This window comes from Neodiprion pinetum, chromosome 6 (genome assembly GCF_021155775.2).
Source record: "Neodiprion pinetum isolate iyNeoPine1 chromosome 6, iyNeoPine1.2, whole genome shotgun sequence".
NCBI lineage: Eukaryota > Metazoa > Arthropoda > Insecta > Hymenoptera > Diprionidae > Neodiprion > Neodiprion pinetum.
Genome location: NC_060237.1, coordinates 8774296 through 8798607, shown reverse-complemented (window position 1 = coordinate 8798607; position 24312 = coordinate 8774296). Strand labels below are relative to the sequence as shown.

The following is a 24312-nucleotide window of genomic DNA, read 5'->3' as shown; positions in this document are numbered from 1 at the left end:
GCACACAACATGTCGTTTCTCAAGTGGTATATGATATACATATACATATATATATATGATGACTGATAACTGTTTGCCACACAGCTGGCGAACAGAAGTTACGCTTTTCGATGCTTTTACTTCGGTCACGTTGTGTTTTCGTTATGAAAATCTGCACTGCGGTATCGCTTTAAATTAAATCTCTCTCTTTTTTTTCTTCTTCTTCTTCTTCTCTTCCAAGAGTAATGTTAGGAGTATATTAAATGTACAGGATAGAGGAAACTTCGGTTAGGGGAAGGTTATTCTACACATTATGCAACGAAATTGAAAGATTGAAATATTCTTTTCATTTGGTATTTATTTTTCATTACTTGGCATTGTTATATTGTATGATAATAACACGGGATGAACATGGAGACCTATACAAATCGATTTACTATACGTATAATTGATCCTTATACTATTTTCTTAAAAACTACGGCCATCATCCGTTTATCAAAAACCTATGATGTAATTCCAAACATTTACTATTTACACTGTATAAAGTCGACTGAAATCGTAAGTATAAATTTGAAAATGAATACGAGGTATAAGGATAAAAATGCACGAGAATAATGAACAGATTAATGAATGTTCTTATTAAAAGTACAATGGTCGGTAAATGTTCTGACGCGCGGTACAAATTAATTTTTAACGAATTATAAAATGTTGAATATTTGTCATCTCAACTGCTTTGTCCGCTACTGTATTATTGAATTTAATTGAAAAAAGAAATTAAAACAAAAAAAAAAAGAAAATGTCGACGTGCAATGATATCACAGACAATCTTAGCGATAATTACATTGATGATAAAAATTAATTAACAATGTTTCTTTCTTACGATGTAACACAAGACAAAATGAAAACTACTACGTTCGTCAATGGTTTCACACGATACAAATAGTACGAATGAGGAGAGCTGTAGAGGGTATCGCAAAAATCTAGAACATCAAAGTGACTTTTTGCCTCCCCCGTTTCTACCTTATCCTCCACCTCTCCTCTTATCTTCGGCACGCTCTTTCCGCCGTCGGGCGTTGCTAAGCTAGAGCTAACGGTGCGGCTTTTCATTATTATCATCATTACTATTATTGTTATTGCGTTGCCGTTGCCGTTGCGGAAAGAAAGCGGCCGGCGCGGACATAGTCTGTTACATTTTCGAACGAAGAATAAAATACACGATCTCCGTCTCCTTTTCATCCATAATATGATCTATAAATTACATACACACGCACACACGACATACTACAGCGACGATATGCGTAAATGCAGGCTTGCCGACTGACGGGTGCACAATTCTGCTCCCTGCCGCTTGGATAGGAGGAGAGAGAGTCGCTGCTGGAGCAGATCGATGCAGTCGCACCAACCAAACATGGCCCCGCTTGGAGTTTTATCTCGCCTTCTGGCGGATGATCCGGGCTGAGGATGTCGTCTCGCGAATCTTCTCTCTCCGTTATTACTCGTCGTCGTCGCCCGTGATCGTGACCGTTCACCCTCGTGGTAGATCAATCCTTGCGCAGGACAACTCCGATCATCGGCGATCCGTGCCGTTCGGACATTCCGATGCAGACGCTGTTAGCGACGATCGTAAAAAAACACCGCGCAGAGTCGAGGACGTCGACGTCGACGTCGATGTGGAAAATATTGGCTTGTAAATATTCGTCTATTCACGACTGTTTCAGACGAAGGGAATCGTTCGAGGTGGCTTTCGGCCCTGAACCCAGCCACTCCGACTTATATCTCCTCCTCTTCGACTATCGGCAAACTGCTCTGGTGCATCAGCGGACTGTTGCGGGCGGTGAAGGCGAGGATCCAGTAGTCCAGCTCCTTCTTACACTCGACGAGGAAGGTCAGGGCTACCGGGGAGTCGAAACCCTTTTGCCGAACGAGAAATCCCTCGTCGCCGAAACGCTCGATCGTCGTGTTACGGAGGTTCAGGACACCCAACGGACGGCAGACCTTCTTCTGGGGATAGATCACCGCGAAGTGTTCGACGCTGGTTCGGTACACCTTGACTTGGACGCCCTGCCGGTGTCCGTTCGGACCTACGAGGGTCATGTACCCGCTCATGTTCTCCGTGTTCCAGCACGAGTCGACGTTCGAATCGGCCAGGCTGGTCTTGCTGGTGAACTGCAGGAAGTTGGTGTGCATCGCTACGTCGGCCGGCATTGTTATTTTCAAAATCACACTCGGACACAACAACACAGAACTTCTTCGATTCTCTTCTCGTCGAGTATCTTACGTCGTTGGCTTGTTATTTTTCTTCGAAAGAATCGCGGAGACGTGCGAGTAATGCGGGTCAGATATTTCTCACTCGAGTTTGTGCTCTCTTTCTCTTTCTCTCCGAAAGCTCGGTTAGATACTTGTTGCTTCGCGCTTTGCTCGCTGCTCGCAACCGTACTGGTTCGAAAACTTTCACCCGCCGGATTTATACTCCGGCCGAGCTCGCGTCTTTCGACGGTGGGGGAAATCCCGGAGTCGATGTGTCTGCCACGGAGGAGGCCAAGCGCCACCGTACAGCGAATCGTCGACGACCCTGTTACGTAGAGTCCGATTTGTGGATGTGCGTACGCGGTACGTGCACACAAGCGTACTACGTATCCGCGGGCCTATTTTTCAGTTATTCGTCACGGGAATAATCCACGGATTATAGTGCGTCGATTCGTTGGAAAAACAAATTTCGTCCGATCGAAGGGGAAATTGATTTTTCATCATCGTTACCGATTGTTCGACGATTTTGTTTCTACGCTTTTCGACTGACCTCAAGGAGGACAATATTGCAAAGCTTTTATACTCTCTCGTTATTCAAGGATAAACAATACAGTTGTAGAATCAAGGCGTACGAAATACCCTCAGAATCTACTCGGTCACTTGCTAGGCTCGGAAGGATTAGAAGCGGAGATCGGATGTCGAGATAAAAGTTGAGTCGATACGCTACGGAAGCGTCGCAATATTGATTTTTCTAAAACGAGAAAAGCCAACTAGTTGATTTGCTAACAATGAGTATTGAGAGGTTGAAATAAATGTATCGTACAACCAAAATACAAAATCGACAAGTTTTCCGTATTATATACTTTTTCCGGTGATTCCCAGTTCTAAATGTATGCTTCTGTGGATTGGAATTTCGGATGTTCGGAAAATCCGCCATCAGCACACCTCTACATGTTGACCCTCGACCAATTTATTTGAAAGCCAGCACGTAACGGCCGCGATTTAAGAGGTGCGATCGGATGCTATTCATGGAAATTGGGGTGTGCTTGGCTCGTATTCAATTTCGCGTCCCTCCTAATTACTTTTTAGAAACCAGAGGCTAGATGCTGGAGCAAAGCGTCAAAGAATTGTCGAGTTAACGTAGGTATAGGTAAGTATAGGCGTTGAAGGACACGCGACTCTTGGCATATACGCATCAGCATAATAATCTTGGTTTATTTTCCGCCGTGACCGCGTAGGCACGATTTTCGTGCTTTTCCGAATTTAAAATGCGGACACGTTTCCGGAAATAAAGTTGCGTATTGCGTCGCGTGTGTTTGCAATGAGGATATCCGAGAGTTCGCAAATGAAAAAATCTTCGATCTCAACTCTAGTCACTGACACGGGGTTCACTTCACTCCAAAACCGACTTTCACGTACAATTTTAAAGTCAGCGTGCTCGGATCAGGGTTGTTTGTGCAATTAAAATGAAGACTGATTGAAAAAACTTTTGAATTTCAGAGAGCCCGTGTATGTTTTGCGTATCGTTTTACTTTTTTTGCTTCAAGAATTTCTCGCACATCCTCCATAGTTTTTTCCTAAAACTAAGACTGGAGTCTATATCTGAATTGTCAAGTTTTGTCTCAGAACTTTGTTCGAGTCGTAACTGCACAACGTAATATTGCGTACAGTAATAACGTTCCAAAGTTGGCTTGGGTTCGAGTGAACCCGTGCAGGTAATTTGGAAGTTTCCATAGGTGCAAGTGACTAGGGTCAAACGAAAGGAATTTCATCGATTGTCGCAAGCTTTGGAAAGCAGGCAAATTCTCGCGCGGACCGTCTTCGAGTCACGTAGTCAACTCACGTGTAACGGAGTTGATACACGAAGCGATATTCATACCTCAATGAATCTCAGGAACCGTTGAATTAATTTCAGAATTAGCTGTTGTCAGTTTTATATGCCCAACACGTACGCGATAGAAAAGGCTTCTTTTCACATTAAGGATGAATGCGTCCCACCGGCCATTAATTCATCCTTAAACGTGCCGTTCACAACTTAATTGAGACGCAATTTATACCTTATATCAATATCTCGTGTTTACCGCTGAGAAAGTCGCAATTAATCACGGTATAAATTTGATTTTAGGCTTTTGATTACAGTGAAGACGATTCGAACGACGGTAAACGATTGACAAAATTTTACAACGGTCTTTAGTTAGTCGTCATTTAGGATAATTGATAAATCTAATCTAGACCTTAAGATACGATAATAATAAGATCTGTTTCTATACGTCGAATCAAACTTTGCTTTCAGCGTAAACCTTTCCGTATGAAAAAAACTACAATCCTATCGGCAGTATTCGCGAGTTATAAACAATTTAAAACACACAATGTGCAAGCCGAGAAGTGTTAAATTGGCGAACGGTGGTAATAGTACTCGGGTTTTTTTTGGCCCCGGGTGACGTGATCCGATGCCGCTGGACTTCACCTGGATCCCGCATCGGTATACCAGGAAATCAGAGATCAACTACGTGGATTTGCGCAGATGTAACTTTTTTCCTGGCAATATGATTTCTGTAGTTCTCCTGCAGATTAATCGCACAATCCCATTATATCAGTCGAAAGCTGTTACGTCATTAGTCCCTTGACAATGTCATTTTGCAGGTGTGCCAAGTCATTCGCAGAGCAATTAACATTGCCACACAATACTTGTAACCTTCTCAACTACCTTTTTTCTCTTCTTTTCAAACTATTATTTATCTAAGAATTCTTCATTCTGCAGTCAGGCATATGCGCACTACCGAAGAAACACGTCACGCCGTGCGTGCAAACAGAACACAAAACAAAGAACTGTGAGAACGAGAAAAAAATTAAAAAAATAAAATCGGGTGTTGAATCTGCGTAACCTGGCTTAGATATCTTGTTTTGTGGAACTGAAAAATTTCTTACAAAAACGAGAATGAGTTTCTCTTTCTCTTCGTAGTGGCTGCTCTTAGCTAAATAAAGATGGAAAGACGGCTCAATTATTTCTGACTGATTTTTAACACGCCGAGAGCGAAAAACCGAAGATTTTTCAGCTTACGCTTCGATGTGGAAAATAAAAAAAATATTCTCACAGCCCAGCCGTTCTGAACTTTGCACTCTGTGCGATCGTGTTAAATAAATAATCCAATATATCGGCGCACGTGGCGATGTTTGATGTATAAGGCAGGATATTACGAAACACTCTTGGTGGATTTTGAGCTCAGTGTCATGCCTTAATATCTTAAGCCGGTAGAGAAAAATAAGGTGATCTGACAAGTGGAAAAGTTGACGTATGTATATAATATGTATGCAGAGCAAGTTGAATTTTGCGATATTTCGCACAGCGTGTAGGCGATTTTTTTTTTTTTTTTTTTTGTCAACAAATGATTCATTCTCTTCACAATAAAAGTTATACCGGAATTATTCTAACAGGTTTCACGTTACGCGCACGCGTACAGAGGCGAGTATCTTGATCGATTGCACGCGTGCGGAATTGTTTGTTAAAAAAGAAAAACAAATAAAGCGAGAAAAAAAAAAAACAAAACATCGGGCGGAAACAACGTCTGGGCTCTTTTATTAATCACATTAATTGCTCCAGTACGATATATCGTACTGGAAGTAGGAAGGTTTGTTATTGAATTGTAAAAACAATATCTTGCGTGAATTTCCACAATCCACGTCGGTGTTTCTACGCCCATTGTGTGTATTATGTGACTACAGACAGAGGCACGCAATAAATCTATACGCCGTGTGCTCGTTTTATTCACGTTGTTTGCATGGTTTACGCTGGTTGACATAGTGCAGCATGCACTCGTACATGTGCGATGACACTGCATAGACATAATCACGAGGTAATAGGCGTTGACTCGGATATCGATGTTATACGAATTAAGTTGCCGATGGGAGTTTGATACAGACCGTGTCCGGCTGAAGAGGAAAATAACTTACGCAGCCTCCCGTCTTGAGAACTAGATCGGAGCTAGATCGTCCAGTTTTCGTTCTATTGTCCGATGGTGGAATTTCCGACATCACGTACATCTGGGTATATTTGCAAGCTATCCAATTGTAAGCAGACGCCTGGAGATATAATATAATGAATTACGAGAATGTACGGTGGAAATGTCAGGCAGCATCGTTATCTCAATCCGTCGGAAAAAAATCTCGGTTTCTCGCCCCGACGCTGATAATTACAAATCCGATTTGCAAGGTGCCTACACAACGGAGGTTTCCACTCGTGCCTTCATATTTTTAAGTTCAACTCGTTATATCTCACGGCTTTGGTGCTTTTTGCGCACGTATGAATATGAAGTTATACGTTGGAAAAAAATTGCAAAGGCCATGAAAAACGAGCGGTGACTAACGCAGGTCGCGCATTTTGTCGCTCTCATAAATTATAAGCGACGTGTTTTACACGGCCAATAATGAGCCGAATCGTAATTCGCAATTAATAATTTATACCTAGAGTGACTGAACAACTCGCAGAGAAAATCCGATCGTCGCAACAATTCTTTTCTCTTCCGTTGTCGAGTCTTGTTCCGTTCTCCAAACCGCATTGAGAACGCGTTTTTTATTGCATTCGGATCGTCGTTGTGGAGACAGGATTTCAAATAATTGTACGCGTTTTATGCCGCGGTTGCAACAGTTTTACTTTTACCGATGTACTGCAACATGTCGCTATCATTGAAAGCAGCTATATGCGGAGAGGAAAATAAATTTATCTCGGCTGTTTACTGGAGTAAAAATTTTCCGAGACACAAGCTGTTAGTCACTTTGAAAATTGCTTCATTCCAAATGTTTCCTCCGCACAATTCCGCAGCTGTAACGCTATCCGATTCATGTCAGTTCCCGCATAATAACATTGTTTATCGATCAATATTGATTATGTACCGAGTATCTACACGGTGAAAACCGAAGCTGATAGAATTCAAGAAGCTCTAGCAAGAAATTCAACTTTTAATACGAATATTAAAAATACCGATGAGAATATTGGATAGCCTAAATTTTGTCCAATATACCGACTATCGTTCCAGATGAATGTAAAAAGATTAGGTACGCATTTATTCGTGTTCGTGAAAACTGGAAACATTTTGCGATCGATTAAATTGCCGATTACGGATGGTGACTTCTGTTAACCTTCTGTTTACAGTTTCTTGATGTAGATTGCGACAACAATCAAGTCTGCCATTGTAGAGGCGATATGAATTTTTCCGTGAAATTATCCGCTAAGTTAAGTGATCAACGAGCGTTTAGACCAAAATATTCTTGGGCATGGTAAAAGGTGTATCGATAATGATTTTGGAATGTGAGAGGGCGTATTTAGGGCACTATGAAATTATCCAGGCGATTAAAAGTACGTAAATTAATATTCGAAACAATAACAGTAAATAGGTATGGCAGAAAATGCAATTATAGCAATGTTATTCGTCATGAAGATCAATCGATCTGTATTTCTGATCAATTTCTCAACTCGTGCTCAAATACGATGCATATCGTAACTTCAACAAGGTATATGGAAAATTCTCCAAACCGATATAATGCAACAATTAAACTTTATCAATACTGCGATCGCTTCGCAGGCTAAATATAGTCCGCCTGCTATTCGATGGGTATCTGAAACACGGAGAATGTAACGTCGAAAGGATGATGTTTAATCACGTGAAATATAAGTCATGTATAGCTACACAATTATCGCTCCCTAACAAAAAGCGCATGACTACTATTATAATTTTTGTGGAATAACAAGAAATTCACGTCCATCGAACTTTGTCGAGTAGAAGAAAATTTTGTTGAGAATTTGAAGTAATTGACCATGGATATTTCGTCATTCGTTTAATTTTCATATACGTTTGTCAGCAAATATGAGAAATAACGCGAACAAAAGTTGAATATTTCGAAAACTGACGTTCTTCATAAACCGGTAATAATAACATTTTCCTATTCAAAAGTTTCTATTAGAAAAATATCTTTTTAGAAATCCGAACCCAGCTATTGAAATTATACAGATTATTAAAAGACATGCTACGCAGTGAATATTTGAATATTTCTAAAAATTGACCTATGATCTATCCAATTTTCAACTTATTCTCACCCCTCTCTTAATGAAATTTATATTTTGAATTTCATTCGTCGAGTGCAAAGGTACGTACATCATGCACTTGTTTGCACCGGCACTGACAATGAGCTCCGGATTTGACAATACCAATAAATGTGTGTTCGACCATCGAACTCCAGTTGTTTCTATGCCGAAATACGACGAGGAACGTATAACACGCAAGCTACGCAAAGTTGTAACCTTCGAACGATATTTTGATAACGACCAAAGGAAAGCTCTTTCTTTTCTCCCCGCAATATAATTATGTATAACGATTTATCGGAATCCATGCATAGGGTTGTACAAATATACAGCGTCTGTTCAAAGTTTCAGCCAAATTTCAACACTTGTTCCTGCATTTTGTTTGAGTAATCACCTTCCAGGATCATCTATGGCAAAGTGAATGCATTATCGGAAAGTGCCAATTGATAAGACGTGTAATATTCGCATTACGTGCAATAACGTGCATTGCACGGAATATTCGTATTGTTAAAAAAACGACGTGGCTTCAGGAGGTTTTCTTTCACTTTCAAATCTAGACTTCCATTCTCCTCCGATTCTTTAAATTCGTAAAAAATATCCGTTCCATGTCGCGTTTCTCGCATTTTGATGAAAATTGTTTTTAACACGCCGTCTTTGTCTTTCGTAAAGTTGAATTTAAAAATTGGCCGTATCGATCATCGGTCAGACACAGATTTTGTCAAGTCCTACGAGTGTTTTCTGCGCGAATGGTAATTTCTTCGAATTTCGACCGTCGTAAAATTTAACTCGTTATTCTGTCATCCGGGACTTTCTAGAATGTAACAATTCCGAAGCTCCATATTTTTCACGTCTAATTCAGCGTGATGAAACCGAGATGTAAACTCCCGAAACGCCGAAGCTGTCAACACGCGACGTTTGCTGTCCAGCTCTAATCCTCCCTAACAAATGTACGAGCTGGCAGAAACATCTTCATCGTGCGTGAATTCCGAGAATATTTCTCGTCTCTATTCAAACTGCGACTAGTTTCTACCAAAGTGATTCTCAGCAGCCGCTGCTTACGTATTTGCCAGTTCATGGTATCCGACTAATCTTTACCACTTTGCCGTTCGTGATGTTCGTCACGAATATCCGTGATTCGCGTTCGACCGACCCAGTTAACGGCCACGTACTCACCCTCTGAAAATAACTTGGCCCACGATTTCCGTGTGTAAGTATCTTTGCACGTATGCACAACATCTGTCGCGTCTGTGCGAACATTTGACACTTGTCAGCGAGGACTGAACGCCGCTGCCTTGAAGTTTACTTGCAATTAATTCCGTTTTGTACGACCGATAAGGTCTTGATTACACGTTCGTCGGAATGCCGATCGAAAAGGGCCGCGTGAATGTTCGCAGAGTAGCGATTTTACTTTTCGTTACTTTCTTTTCGATCAACGACGTTGGTTCGCTGGATATAGATATTGTTTTTTAGTTTTATTACCAAATACCCAGTCGTACATTCGGTACGTTTATCAAATTATTGTATTCGTAAGTATCGAAGACATCATTAGAAGTAGAAAATTAGAAAATACTAGAATTGTAAACTAACGCTTGGATACTGTATACTGTATATACTGTAATTACTTCAAAATTGTTCGAAGTGTTCAGTAGATTCGTTCGATTTCACTTTACGATGACTCATTTTATTAGGAGGACTGTTGAGTATTCTCTGTAAAGTGACTGACACAGATTTTTTTCAATGTCGATCGTAATTAATATCGATGCTAAAATTAAATATTTCACGATGCCAATATGATTAAAATAGTGTTGCTGTTAATTTGTTGGCAAATAGTCTTTTGAGTAAAATGAGCCGTCGTGTGGTGAAATTGAACAAATTTGCTAAACTTTTAACAACTTTGAAGCGGTCTGAAACGAAGTATCAATATCTAAGCCTTCGTTTAGAATTCCAAAATTTAATATTATCGTATTCATAACACGATCTTCGTAGCTCAGGCGTTAAATAATTCAATAAATAATCGGTGTACGAATATTTCGTGATAAAATTAACAAAGAATATAGATTTTTGACGAAGCAACCTTCTTGAAATAAACGCCAAAGGAGAATAACCTCAGCTTCAAATATTTCAATCAGCAAACGCAGCTGGTATACGGTGTGAAAATCTTTGCTGACTTTAATCTTAGTGCCAGAGATGCTTAAGGAATAATCGTCTCGAAAGTTTTGATGATCATGAAATTGTGATTGAAAGAGCAACCTCGCCCTCGAAGACGTTGTTCACCGTAACACCGAACGTCATAGCCCATAACGGTTTTACGGGGTGATTACGCCGCTGTCAGCTGCAGATTGATAATACTTTACGACGTCCTTTCAAGGTTCGATAACACCCACGTTACACCTAGAGATTCACCTTGAATCTTCGTCGACGTTCCAGAGGGTGGCTCTCCCCGCTGCGTGACGTAATCGTGACGTTATTTCACCCCTTCAGATGAATACGCGTCAATCTGACGTATGTTGTGCCGGGTAAGGATCAATCGATCCATTGCTTTGGGTTCTTCTCGAGTCATTTACGCGGCCGTATGGACCAGGAATAATATTACAATCTCGTCACGAATTGGAAGGAAATTAAATTTTATAATTACGGATCATCGGGAATTATAGAGAGAATCATTGATTGTCCGAAAAATTATGAAATTGATTTATATTTCAGTGTTGAAATCCTGGTCGATTAATCCGATCGAAAATTATTTTGAGGTCTTGAGCATTACCGAGGGGTTCGGTGAAATTGCAAATAAACGCGAGGAACGGTGGGTGCAGCCCGGTAAAAAAAATTAGCTTCGCTCAGTTTGCTAATTATTCTAATTTCCTGGCGCCGGCTGTTTGCTCACTGTCACTAGATAAATGGATGAGCTTGCTCTGAAAATAGACCGTGCAAGCTGAGGGTGGAACAATAACAAGCACACAAGCAGAAACTAAAAACGTACCGGATCAAAATAGAAAATCAATGAGCTAGATTTTCACCCTTGTACCTTATTCGAACTCTCTGGCGTTATCACGTTTGCATTTCACTATCCTATTACCCAGCTGTATGCGTTATACGTACAGAAATAGGCGTCAGATTTCGTGATCGCATAATTGAAAGGCTGGATGATTGAATATTTGATTGTCCGTTGAGGGGGTGGTTTAAACGACCGCGACGGTCTATTTTTAATCAATTTAGGCTCTAGTTTCCAATGGCACTTAGAATTCGATTATTCAGCGAGATAATTCAGCACGCCGTGTTTCAAGATTCTTTGTTAAAAAAAAAACATGAAAAGTTTGTTAGTTGCTGTTGATTCAAGAGAATTGTCTGTACTTTTTCACGCTAAAAGGAAAAGAAAAAAAAATTCTAGTAATATTGACAAAGTATTAAAAAAACGTTCTTAAACGCGAGGTGTAACTTACGGACTTTCCGATCTCCTGTGCTTGTCATCGTATTTCCCGTTATTACGCTATTTTGGCAATCAGCCAGTCAGTCAGTTTTTCTATCCGAGCATGCAGCATCTTCTCGGCAACAATAATTTTCGAACAAATTCTATCTTGGGGCTTGAGAGTATAAAAATGAAAATTTTCAATTCGAAACTACAAGATACTTAGCTGATCACTGATTTTGTTTTTTGGTACGGACGATGAGTATTGTATTAAGGTATCTTATTGCGGTTAGTTTCGGTTATTGACCGTTGGCAATTAACGACGATCGCACAAATTTACTCTTCTTCGGCAAAATGATGCCCGTGGCTGCTGTTGCAAAATTCCAAGTTGAAATGTTATTCTGACTCGAAATGTTATACACGTACTGTTATTTTTTCCAAGGACGGCTCTATCGTACGGTCGTCGTGGAAATTTGTGTAAGAAATTTGGCAGGGACAGTTTGTTATTAGTAAAAACAAATCGCCCCAATGTTGACAAACATCGAAGATTTTTAGGAATAATTCTCCTCTTTTCATATACGACGAGAGCTTGTTTTCGCAGGAGTTGAAGAACCCAACGATTGGAATTAAATTAATTTTTTGGTACAAAGTGCGGGAAACTGAAAAGATATAACAAATGTTTTATCCGGATAACTGAATTGGATTCATACCGCCTTTGTCTGATCATTTGTTACAAAGTTGATGCGAAAAGCGGTTGATGCGGACAACATATTGTTTCGGACTTAGGCCCTTGTCTTGGTTGGACACCGATCGTTCTACAGCATACATTACAAATGGCACGAGTTGTTGTTGTTGATCGGTCGGATATCACAGCGACACGTGCGAAGGGGCAGAAGGTGTGTGATATAGGTAGATGTTATTGTTAGCAATTTATAAGTGGCTCACTTCGGGTCGTCGGAGAGACACGGATGTCACGAGATGATTTTGACGGATGTGTTTATTGTTATCTATTTTCCACGGTACGGAATAGACCGCCTCAAAAACAAGTCTATTTTACGTTGAAAGGAAACATTTGGCGAACATGAACCGGAGTAAACTCGAAACGAGACTGCTTCGTACAAACAGTGGGAGCAAAGAAGCATTTCTGGATAATGGAGGAAGTACGGTAATGTTCGTTAATGTCTTTTCCGACTTCCGGCTAACTTGTTTCTGGACCGAAACAAAGTGCCAGAGCTCGATTCTATACGAATTATGTGAAAACAAGTCAGCCGAACGCCCAAGGTATCAATGAACATTACTGTACATAGACCTTTTTCTATAAACTTACTTGCAAACTGAACCCGGATAACGAACGCTTAATTGGATTCGTATAATTATAACTGAAGCTGACTGACCCAGAATCTTGCAGAAGACCATTGCCGAACTACCGCCAAACCGAAGACCTTCAAGGCTCAAAGAAGCCCTTCGTACCGGCATCGCCGTTCCGGTATCCGTCGAAATTTCTTTCCCAGACGAAACCCTTGCATGTCTTAATTTTCTCTCGGTAATATCCTCCTTTTTAGGAACAGCTGATCGATGTACGCTAATTGTCTTATGCCGAAAAAAGACTTCGGGTACAAAGTGAATCGAAAATGTGAAGTTATATATTATATATCAATTCCAGTATCGTTGCATCAACGCCAGCAATGAAAGCTTTTTGGGATTCTGCTATGTATAACTTAGCGAAGCGTGTATTTTTTTCAATTATCTCTACCTTCGAGAAACAGAAAATCAAATTAGGCCTATTGAAAGTAATGTATTCGAACAAATTGGACATGATTGAGGAAACCTTATTTGAAAAGAGTAAGATGTCATTTAATCCAATAAACGAAACGGATTCGTTTCGGCGCATTTTTTTTCCTTGTTGTGAATTTTCGTTTTATTCTAAGCCTCTGATATAATCTGCATCAAAATTCCGTAGTAAAAACATGAATACGCTTTTTTTTTTTTTTAATTCTGAAATCTTGGAAAAAGTGAATCATATTTTCTATTCTGTTCGTTACGTCACTGTTGAGTATAGGAGCAATTTGCAAAAACGATAACTCAATTTAACAAAGGATGAAAAAAAATCCCAGTAAAGAATCTGAATAATAAAAATTTTTCCTAACAAGTTCTCAGCAGGGAATTCACTCACCCCGATTGAAATTCACCAGAAAATTACAGATCTCTGCCAGACATTGATTTACAACTTGAAAACTTGAAAAGGCGTCTCGAACCTTTTGATGCTGCATTATTAATGTTTGGTAAATGTCAGGAACAGTAAGTTGTTATTTTCGTAAATCAATCATCGTATATTGACGGAAATAATATTATGTCAAATATAAAAAGGGGGGGATTGCAATACACCATTATTATTTTTCGATAAAATAATTTTCTCAAACGGTCAACAGGTTCGAATTCTCCCTGCGTATAATAACGATGATCGCGTTACGTTGTGCCTCCTTATCGCGTTCGAAGAGAAATCACTCATGCGCGATATTTTCACAAGAGACGGCGACGCATTATCCCGATTCGAGCATTTCGTAAAGTTCGATGTCAATACGGCCACGCTTTGCATCCAATTTGCGTAGCTTATATTTGTAGGTCAATCACATTTTCAAGCGCATGCAAACGTCCGTCTGTAAAGCGCAAATTCGACTAAACGTTGGCTTGTTCTCTTGGGAAGTTCCCAAGGTGTAATATTCACCTACGATCGATCAATTTATTCGTAAAATCTGTTTCGGTGCTCGATATCTTCAGGGAGTTCGTGGCGTGGAAAATTTTGGCTGAAATCCAAGAGGCCGGTTCGCCTGTCTTGTAAGATAATTATTTGGCAAAGTTACAAACTGCAGGGCGCAGAGACCGCCGGCAGTTTACCTACTAGGAAACGTACCGCGCGCGATTTATTAGCTCGGAAATTTACTCAGCGTCGCGTTTAAACCGTGGAATTAAGCTTAATTAAACGTTTCAGCGCCGTTCTTAATTCCGCATTTGCAGTTCTGCTTCTGAGCCATATTTCCGGCATCGCGAACTCGGTCGGCTTATCTTTTCACTTTTTTTCAAAGGTAATCGATGTTTCGTCAGAATCCCGACGTATCTGACTTTATTCCGCAATTCTAACTTTTCGCCTTTATACGTCGCTCGTATACATTAGTGGATGGAAAAAAGATTCACATCGAAAAGTTGTGAGATAATCGAACGGCTTCGAGTGCTCGCCTGACGTCACACGATGTGCTGCGACTTTAAGTGGCTCACATAGTAAATTCACGTGACTTGCCACACTTTTATGCTCTTTGTTTCAAACGATTTCACGTGACTCCGCGCGATGCTGTTTATACGTATATACTTGCTCTCAATTCGGATGTTACTTCTAGGAAATTGAAAGATGCTTCGCCGAAAGAATTCAGCGTTAATTTTTGGTTCTAACATTTCGGTAGATTATTAATTAAAAGTTAAGATTACCGAGTAAGTAGGCGTTTACTATTGATATCGTACTTCGAGTAGATCATGTTCAACTGAAAATTTGTTAGAACGTGACTAATGATCTCCAAATATCTGAGAGTGAATAATATTTAGGGTCAAACTGGGACAACAAGAGTACATGACAAAGTTACGTACGTTTATAATAAAACTACATTGTTAACGGAAAATAACAAGATATTTATTTTCCACCATAAGTTGAGAATCATATTATTGTCAATATAACCAACGACCTGCGGAGACTTTAGACTTTTGAGTATCTGAGTTATCAACATCTATTGCGTTTAAAAATTACTTCACCGATTTCGTGTACCGAAATTTTGAAGAATTACCGATCCAGTCAAGTTTCGATGAGAATTACTCGTGGTTCGATTCTGCACGTCGTCATTACGATAAGAAGGATTTCCGCATCAAACCAGCGTCGCGATTAATGATTGATTTCTCTCAAGTTACTTTTTCTGCGGTTTATACGGAGATAACAATTTAGCATTACTTTGCATGCTCGATAAAGAAAGAAACGAAGGCTCCTCTTCGCGGCTGAAAGACTTGACTCGGACAAGTCATGTAACACTCAATTGATTCATGGGGATTATCGGCCGAATGTTCGCAGACAAAGCGTGCTGCTCAACATCCGCAGCCGTAAAAATTATACCGATGAAACTCTGTTTACGTAATTCTTGTAATGGTGAAATCGATTATACAGAACTAAGGACGGTAACGATCTTCGGTAAATATCAAGTCGAACGTCTCAATTACCAGCTCTTCCCTATTACGATTGCTAGTATTTCAACGATCATTTTCACACCGTGACTAATAATAAAATTTAACGATTCTCGAAGCGCACGATCGAGCATGGAGCTCGAAATTTAGAAAATAGTCACTGCAGCTGTTGGCGTGCATAAACTTTCAAATTACGTTAGCTTATGCGATGGTTATACTTACATCGTTCGATCGTAAAACTGGCTGCGTTTATCATTACGAACAGCCCTGCAAGCTCGAGACGTACCTGTAATACATACGCAGAATCGCCTATTTTAGTACGAAATTATTGAGTTCGATATTCAACCGTCTCTGCTAGAGTCTTCGGGATTAAACTTCAGAGTATCGAGGAGGCACCGACCGAAGATACGATAACACTCGGTGCGTCTCTAGAAACTTAAAGGTGAAGTTATCAGGGGGACAGAGCACAAAGTTGCATCCAAAAGACATTCGATACGAAGAACGTTCATTTTTACTTGAGAATTTCTTAATCGATAGTTAGAATTGCTCTTCCACATTGGAAAAACCGCTTATGATTTTTTTGACGCTTCGACGATGTCCCACAGATCGTTAATCATGATCCAAGTTTTACGTATCATAACAATTATTTCTCGGATCGTGACCTGGCGGATCATCAGCTTCCATAACGCGGTCAACAAACACGACTATCGATGTTAATTGCGAGTCTGCCCTTAAGCCGGACGGAACTGGTTCTCAATTGCGATTAATTTCTTCCACTCGGAGATACAGCATTTTTTACGCAGTAATTTTTTCCAACGTCTGCGTATCTCGTTTTTGTTCAGTTGAGGCATGAAAGTTCTGATATTATGGAAAATTCCTCGCATGTGATAGTTGCGTGGAAATTCGAGTGCGTATCGTGGAATAGTACGAATGTCATGTTCTTGGCACGCATTGTTTGACGTTCCGATAACATATTGTTAGAAACAGGTATATTCTAGGATTCTACGTGCCAAAGACGTAAACCAGAACTGGACATATTTATCCTAATTGAAACTTTCCTCCCACCTACTCAAAATATTTTAAGACGTTTCACACGTTGATTCGATGACTTGACGCTAACAATAAGTGGCGTGGCAGAATTCTCTGGATACTCGTGAGCGCGAGCTAATCGCCTTGATCAACGTGTCAAAATGCTTTTGCTCTCCATAAAAATGAAGAACCAAAATATCCGTCATATAGATATATTGTAAACTATTGCTAGCATATTGCGCATTTTATAATCAGCAATAATAATCGAGATTATTTCAATTCATTAATTGAATCAATTGAAGCTTGCAACAAAAACATACCGACAGTTACAGAGACGTAAAAACAACTTTTCCCACAGAACGCTGTGATTACGAGCTATGGAATGTAGCCTATTTTTTACTGTTCAAATAAACACGGTGGTGTTTCGAGCTTTATTTATCAGCCTAAGTTAATAGAACGAACGCTGCGGTACACATTGACTCGTAATATCAGTGTAACGATTACAGATTAGTTTAATGGAGTATAAGCTTGAACTTCTTCAAAAGCCCCCGTATATGTATTTTTGGCAACGTTATAAATAATGTTGTTTTTTACTTTTGATTCACGTAGAACTCGCATCTCTGCTCATTGTTTAACGATTTTCTCGTAATATCTTTCGTATTGACCCACATAAAATATGGGTTAACTGTTAATCTGCACACCATTTAAAATCAGTTCTGCAAATTTTTTTAAATGTTATTATTGTATTTATTGACCTAAAAAATTTACGAGATATCTTTCTAAATGTTTATTGTTAGTGTGAGCAACAAAAGCATGTCTATAAAGATACTTATGCATGAAAACACGATCTAAGGTGACTATTTTGTAACTGCAGCGATAACGTTATGGTAAAACAATTATCATAGATGCAATTGAGTATTTTTTATTTCAAGAACTCATAAAATAGCAACGTAGAATATGAGGCGTAGTTTGTGCAAAAGTTTTTTTTTCATTTCATCTCTGTTTTCTTTCGATAAGGGGGATTTCGGTGACATTCGTTTAAAAATAATTTTTTCATTTTTGTAAAATGATTAAAAAAGATGCATTCAAAAATCTTTTCTACGCGGCTTGGATTACGGTTGAATATACACCAAAAAGTAGAGGTAGTACTATAATGTAAACCATGTATTAAAAATTTTTGATTGCGTCTTTTTTAGTAATTTGGAAAATGAAAACTCATATTTATCAACATTTCACCGAAATCCCCCCTTAAAATGGTCAACTAGTTACCACGGAAATTACTAGTATTTGTTTAAAACAATAAATTGATAATTGTTGCTCCAGTAAAACAAATTTCTGTGCAAGGCAATACTCATTCAATTTTGATTTAAAAATGTTGTTACCCAAATCGGGAAGCAACTTCAGATAAGTATCCTGTTTATCTGCAGCTGTGATTACACATATTAAAACATAACTCCCTAAACTAATCCGAATAAGAAAATCATACATCGTGTAGAGAAGCAAATTTGCACTATTTCTTCTTTGGCTTCCTTGGGTAACTGCATCTTCCGGTAAGTTTAGCGGACTTCTGCTTTCATTGGATTCACACTGCCCATTCGTTTGTTCGCGTGACAATAAAGACCTCTGTATAACCGTATGATGCTATGCTATTTTCCTGTTGCATTATAGACATTTTTGTCTGATCACCCGCGAAACAGAATCTTGCGGTGATTCGCATGTTATCTGCGAAGCTTGATTCTGTAACAGATATCACGGAGCAAAGAGTTTTTGTCAATCGCAAAAAAACTGGACAGGTGCGATTGGGCCTCGGGCCCTGAGGGTTCCGTATGTGATATAACTAGAAATTAACTATTTTCCAACTTTTTCCTTTACTTGTACTGTGAGACCTTGCTCCTCTATAAATTTCATTATTTTAGGCCAACAGGAAATACCGTATAGGTTTCGATGAGTGAGTTCGGGTGTATCAAAATATGTGACATAAATGACCGTTGATTGCATTAGCTTAGAAGCTTGAATTTTTTACATCTCAAGGGACCTTAAACCTTAGTATTTGATATTAATGTTAACTCGATACCTCTATCCGTTCCTGAGAAAAAGGGTCTTGGCAGATAGACGGACAACAAAGCGATCCTGCGAGGGTTCCGTTTTTTCCTTTTGAGGTACGGAACCTTGAAAAGGATGAATGAAACATTCATTAATTTGCTTAAGGCAAGTTTTCTGTGACGCCAACGTAAGCACCTGACGTATTATTATACATTGCATCAAATATATTCCAACGAGTTGATTATGAAATTGAATCATATGTTTTTATTCGTCATCCGCAGCTATTCAAGTTGTTTAAATGTACCACCAATAGACCGAAGTCAAAATGTTCGTCCGTTCATTGGTTGACTTAAAAAATTCAATGATACGCCTGTCGTGGCGCGTCACGACAACCCGGCACACATGGATTTAGCGCTTGCGCGAAACCATGCGCAGAATTGGTTGAAGTGATTGCCAGCGTCATTCGCGCAAGGCAAGCGCTCGGGAGCCAACGCGGTCGAACGTCGTGTCAAATAAGTAGTATTATTCGGAGTGTATCGTTGATTTGGTGAGTGTATTTTTGCGAAAGTAAGTATGTGACGGGTAATTGATGTGTAAAACACAGCCGATTAATGTATCCAAGGAATATTATTTATCACACCGCAAAAAAGTCCTGCAAATCTTGAAGGTGTGTTTGCAACATCTAAGTTCTTTCCAAATGGCTTTGTTTTGATCGACTGTTGAACAGTTTTGAATAGTCCAACAAATTTTCTTGTCTCGAAGATCTTTGATCATATTGATTGTATGTTTTTAATCGCGATGATTGTGAGTTTCAAAATTAATGAGATCAATCGTCGTACATGAATGACAAGTGTATCTAATGGATGAGGTATAGAGTAGTGATGCCGTTTATAGTTATTGCTTCATCGTTGGCCAGCCATGTGAGGCTTTTCAATTATTTCTATTACTTGAAATCTATTCAGTGATTCATCCAATCGCAAGAAGAGCTTCTGCAGTAAATATCGGTGTAGCTTTTAACTGATCGATTGTTTGGAAATTCAAATTTACAGCGCTTAAAGCCGGCCTAGTACTTTTGTGTCGTTCGTGGCCAAGCTTTTTTCACACGCAATGGATATGGCCATAAATGGTACGATTGATGGCCATATATAGTACTAAGGCGGTAAAAAATAGTGCGTCTGGTGTCTGTCCGATACATCTACCCTACAGTATCCACTAGGGACGTTGTCAAACTCTCCACTTACGTCCGAAAATTCACTGATTTGAACGAAACGAAATCTATCATCAAGTATAGTTACATAACGCTTAAACAACACAGGTACAAAGAAATTGTTGGCTCCACTACACAAAAAAAGTTTTCAAGTAATCGATGAGATAAATTTCTGATGTAGAATCACGCTATAGTAAATTAGAAACTTCTTAAATTTTTAACACTGATATTTTGAAGGACTAACGAAATTACGAATACGGTGCCGTACTTGTAGAAATACTAATTGAACAGCAAGTCTGATATATGCGTTGAATCGCTTATCAATTGAAAACGACTGGCAAACATATAATGACGTTGTATTTTAATCGTCATTTTTATAACTCGAATTCTTTGTGATAAATTGTCGATTCTGGTGATGAAAAAATTGACTGTATTGAATTGAATGTATACGGTATTTCATTAGAGACGTCAAAGCTGCGTTAAATCGATGTTACAAAGAATGTCTGCCGAATCCCTAGAATCGAGTATTGATGACGAAGAAAACCGTTTGGAGCGTATAAGTTTACAAGCATCGTTATCAAGAATTGAATTTCAAACCAAAAGTGAAATCATATCACCGGAAGACATCGCCGCTGTCGCTTTCTCCCGGTCAGTTATTCCTTCACATTTTGACATATCAAATTTCAATGATTTCAATGTTGAATTCCCTGATTAGATAAATTAACAGTCGTAACTAACGAGTTTCAAGTTGAACTCAAAATTAGATATCAACGTATGTCAATTATGTGAAACAAAAAGATGTAAATCAAATCTAACCTTTGATTGCAAAGCGAAGCCAGACGTGACATTTGTCTTAATGATATTAAAGATGTGTATTATACATTTCAAGCATCTTCAACGAAGATTTTCACTATTCTCAGAACTTGTCTACAATCCACGAGATTTCCGTACAGAAAAAAGCGTAAGCATTATATCAAATTCTTCTAACGATAAGTTGAAGTAAATTCAAACAAGTCTTTACCCGCAGTGTTTTTAAAAATCACCTAGGCTTTTTAGCGATGACTCAGAGTCTACGACTGGTCGAATTTATCCGAAAACACCAATCTTCGCGACACGATCACCTAACGGTCAACAGGTAAATATCACGAACAGTTAGTAGCGAATGATTGAACTTCGCACGTTCAGTTTAAAATTAAACATACGAAGCTGTCAGTTCTGAATATTCTCACCGGATTATTATAAAATCATCTCAATAGCCGTATAATCGCGATCTGAAATCTAATATCTTCAATAGCAGCAAAACCTTCAAAATCCCATATCTACCGGTCACGGGCTCCAAAGATTCAGGCACAAGTCTCCTTCGAATCGATCACATAATTTCCATTCGTTATCAAAAGACGCCGTTTTAAGCTGGGGGAAATCTGATTCAGTCAGAAAGACAAAATCCACGGCTCTACCCGCAAGTACGTTATTAATCGTTCATACGTCGATGAAACAAATGCCACTATCACCGTCATTCGCCTAATCCAAGATAACCCTGGAAATAATACCCTATCCTGGAGCTCTGACAAGGGGAGTGTCAAACTTGGGAATCACAGATTTCCATCACTTTTATATATATTGTAGGGCAGGGTCCCCTCAATAAATATATAAAGCGGCAAGACGCCATTCGTTTTTATTATTGAGAAATTTCAACTCAAAGTTGTATATGTAACTTAAGTAGAAGGAATCTTTTTACCGGTTGCAGCAATAGTTCCGTGGCGTAGCGGTAACGCTCTTGCTTACTGAGGGACCGAACGGCTGTTCAAGTTCCGTTAGAGTTACTTTTTTTTTTTTTTATAAATTATTTAATACAAAAATAAATAATTAATAATTAATATTTCTATAAATTATTTTTTTATTTTTAAGTTAGGAAAAAATACAAAAAATGATAAAAATAGGATTTGTAATAATTATAATAACAAAGTAATCAATATTATCAAAAATAAAGTCGCCCAGTAAGCAAGAGCGTTACCGCTACGCCACGGAACTATTGCTGCAACCGGTAAAAAGGTTCCTTCTACTTAAGTTACATATAGAACTTTGAGTTGAAATTTCTCAATAATAAAAACGAATGGCGTCTTGCCGCTTTATATATTTATTGAGGGGACCCTGCCCTACAATATATATAAAAGTGATGGAAATCTGTGATTCCCAAGTTTGACACTCCCCTTGTGAGTTGTACAATATCATTTTATTCGATAGCCGTTTCGCCCTGTTATTAGTAATAAACAAGCCCTGGCCAAGAAGTACGACCGCATCCACGCCGGAATTGAAAGTCGATCAAGGTGTGATTATCCAGCCGTTACCCTCGGATTCGAGGAGAGAAAATAACCGGAGACTGTATCCAATTCGCACCACGTGCTATTACAACTTTCGACTGTTCTACGTTATTCTAAGTTGCTTCACCCTGGTATGTATAAATAATTTTTCACAAAATCAAACACGTTCAGGCGCATAAGATTCGATCAGTTGAACTCACTGTACGCGATAACAATATTTCTTTGAAGGTAATGGGATTTGTCTACTTTGGAGCTGCGGTTGCACTCTGCGTTCACCGGGAATTGGTTCTAGTCGTCATGGATTATCCGCTGCACATTTCTTCCGTTGTCTGTCTATTTGGATTGGCATTTCTTCTCTTGGCCCTTGCCGCCTGCGGGTTATGCTTAGTACGCACTGGTACCAAGAAATCGGCAGCTGTTAGTGATCCATTCAATTCGAACTCGCGATCCTGCGATAAGTAATCGTGTAATAAATTCGTGCATCACATCCGCAGCATGCGGGTTTCACCCTAGTGATGGGTGTTGTGTTAGTCGTCCTCGCGTTTCTTCAAAGTGCGGCTCAACTGGCGGTCGAAGTTGACGCCGAGTTCCGAATGCTTGCAAAAACCCAGTCAAGAATTGGCGACCCAACTATTTGGGACTATCTTCATTTAACTGTGCGTAATTCTTCGTGCGGTTAAAAATTTATCCTAACAATTTCACCACCCTTCGAATTAATTTCTTTCAACGTCTGATCCTTCGTTCACCTCAGTTCAAGTGCTGCGGAGTGAAGGGATATCTAGACTGGTGTCACAAGTTGTATACAAATCAAAAAATTTATACCTCAGCCGCAGATTTCCTCGGCTCGTTTGCGTGCAGTTTACCCGAATCGTGCTGTTCGAGACACGGAATGGAATATCACGTTCAAGGGAATGTTGGGTACGCGTCACTTGATTGCAATAAATGTACAAAATCTGTAGCAGTATAGGGGTTAAGCATTTGGCGATGGAGGGAATAATTGCAAAATTTATGGGTTTCGCTCCCTTTATGAGTTTCATAGATTTCAACAGACTTCGAATCAGTGCGTTTGCCTTCACGCAAATTCCTATCCGTTGTACCTACCTTTGAGAATGATTAACCCCTCGGTAGTCATCGGATGACAGCTAACTCCACTGATTCTCATTTAATATTTACAGTTTAACGTCTTGCGTCATGGCACCCACTCCTTCTAACACTTATAGCAACGGATGTCTTACCCCGGTACTGGTAGTGGTATCGTACTTTGGAAAAATGTATCGCGTTGTGAGTTTCCTCACAGCATTCATATTGGTATATCAGTCTTCTCTTCTGGATTAAAAATTAATTTATTCTTTTTTCCCCTTCATTCTAAGCCATTAAACCTAATTTTTTAGCTCCTAACGGCTACAACCTCCGTGGCTTTTTTCGCTTATACGTGAAGAATGACCGTTGACTTGACAATTCAGGAACCAATTGCGGTGTATGATCGGATGCTGAGACGGTCGTATTCTTTCAAAAACATTCGCAAAACTCTATGCTGATTTTGATTTCAGAAGTAGTTGAGGACACTCGATTCAAGTTTGAACAAACGAACATCTGGAAAAGAAATTCGCTCACTCGCGACATAAGATTAGAATTAGAATGACACTTGCGATCCAAGCAATGCCATTACAGTAAGACGTTTTCAGCATGTATTATTCGGTCAATTTATAAATATGCACTTGTTCGCATTTTTTACGTTTCTATGGCGTACAAACGGATGCCAGCCTTTTACCCATTATATTATTTTTGG

The 24312-nt window shown here is 39.3% G+C and overlaps 1 long non-coding RNA gene across 3 annotated transcripts in view; it reads left to right on the top strand.

Annotated features, from left to right (window-relative positions):
• Positions 1–24312, top strand: part of LOC124221312 (uncharacterized) — a 149430-nt gene that overhangs the window by 99865 nt on the left and 25253 nt on the right. The window lies entirely within an intron of this gene.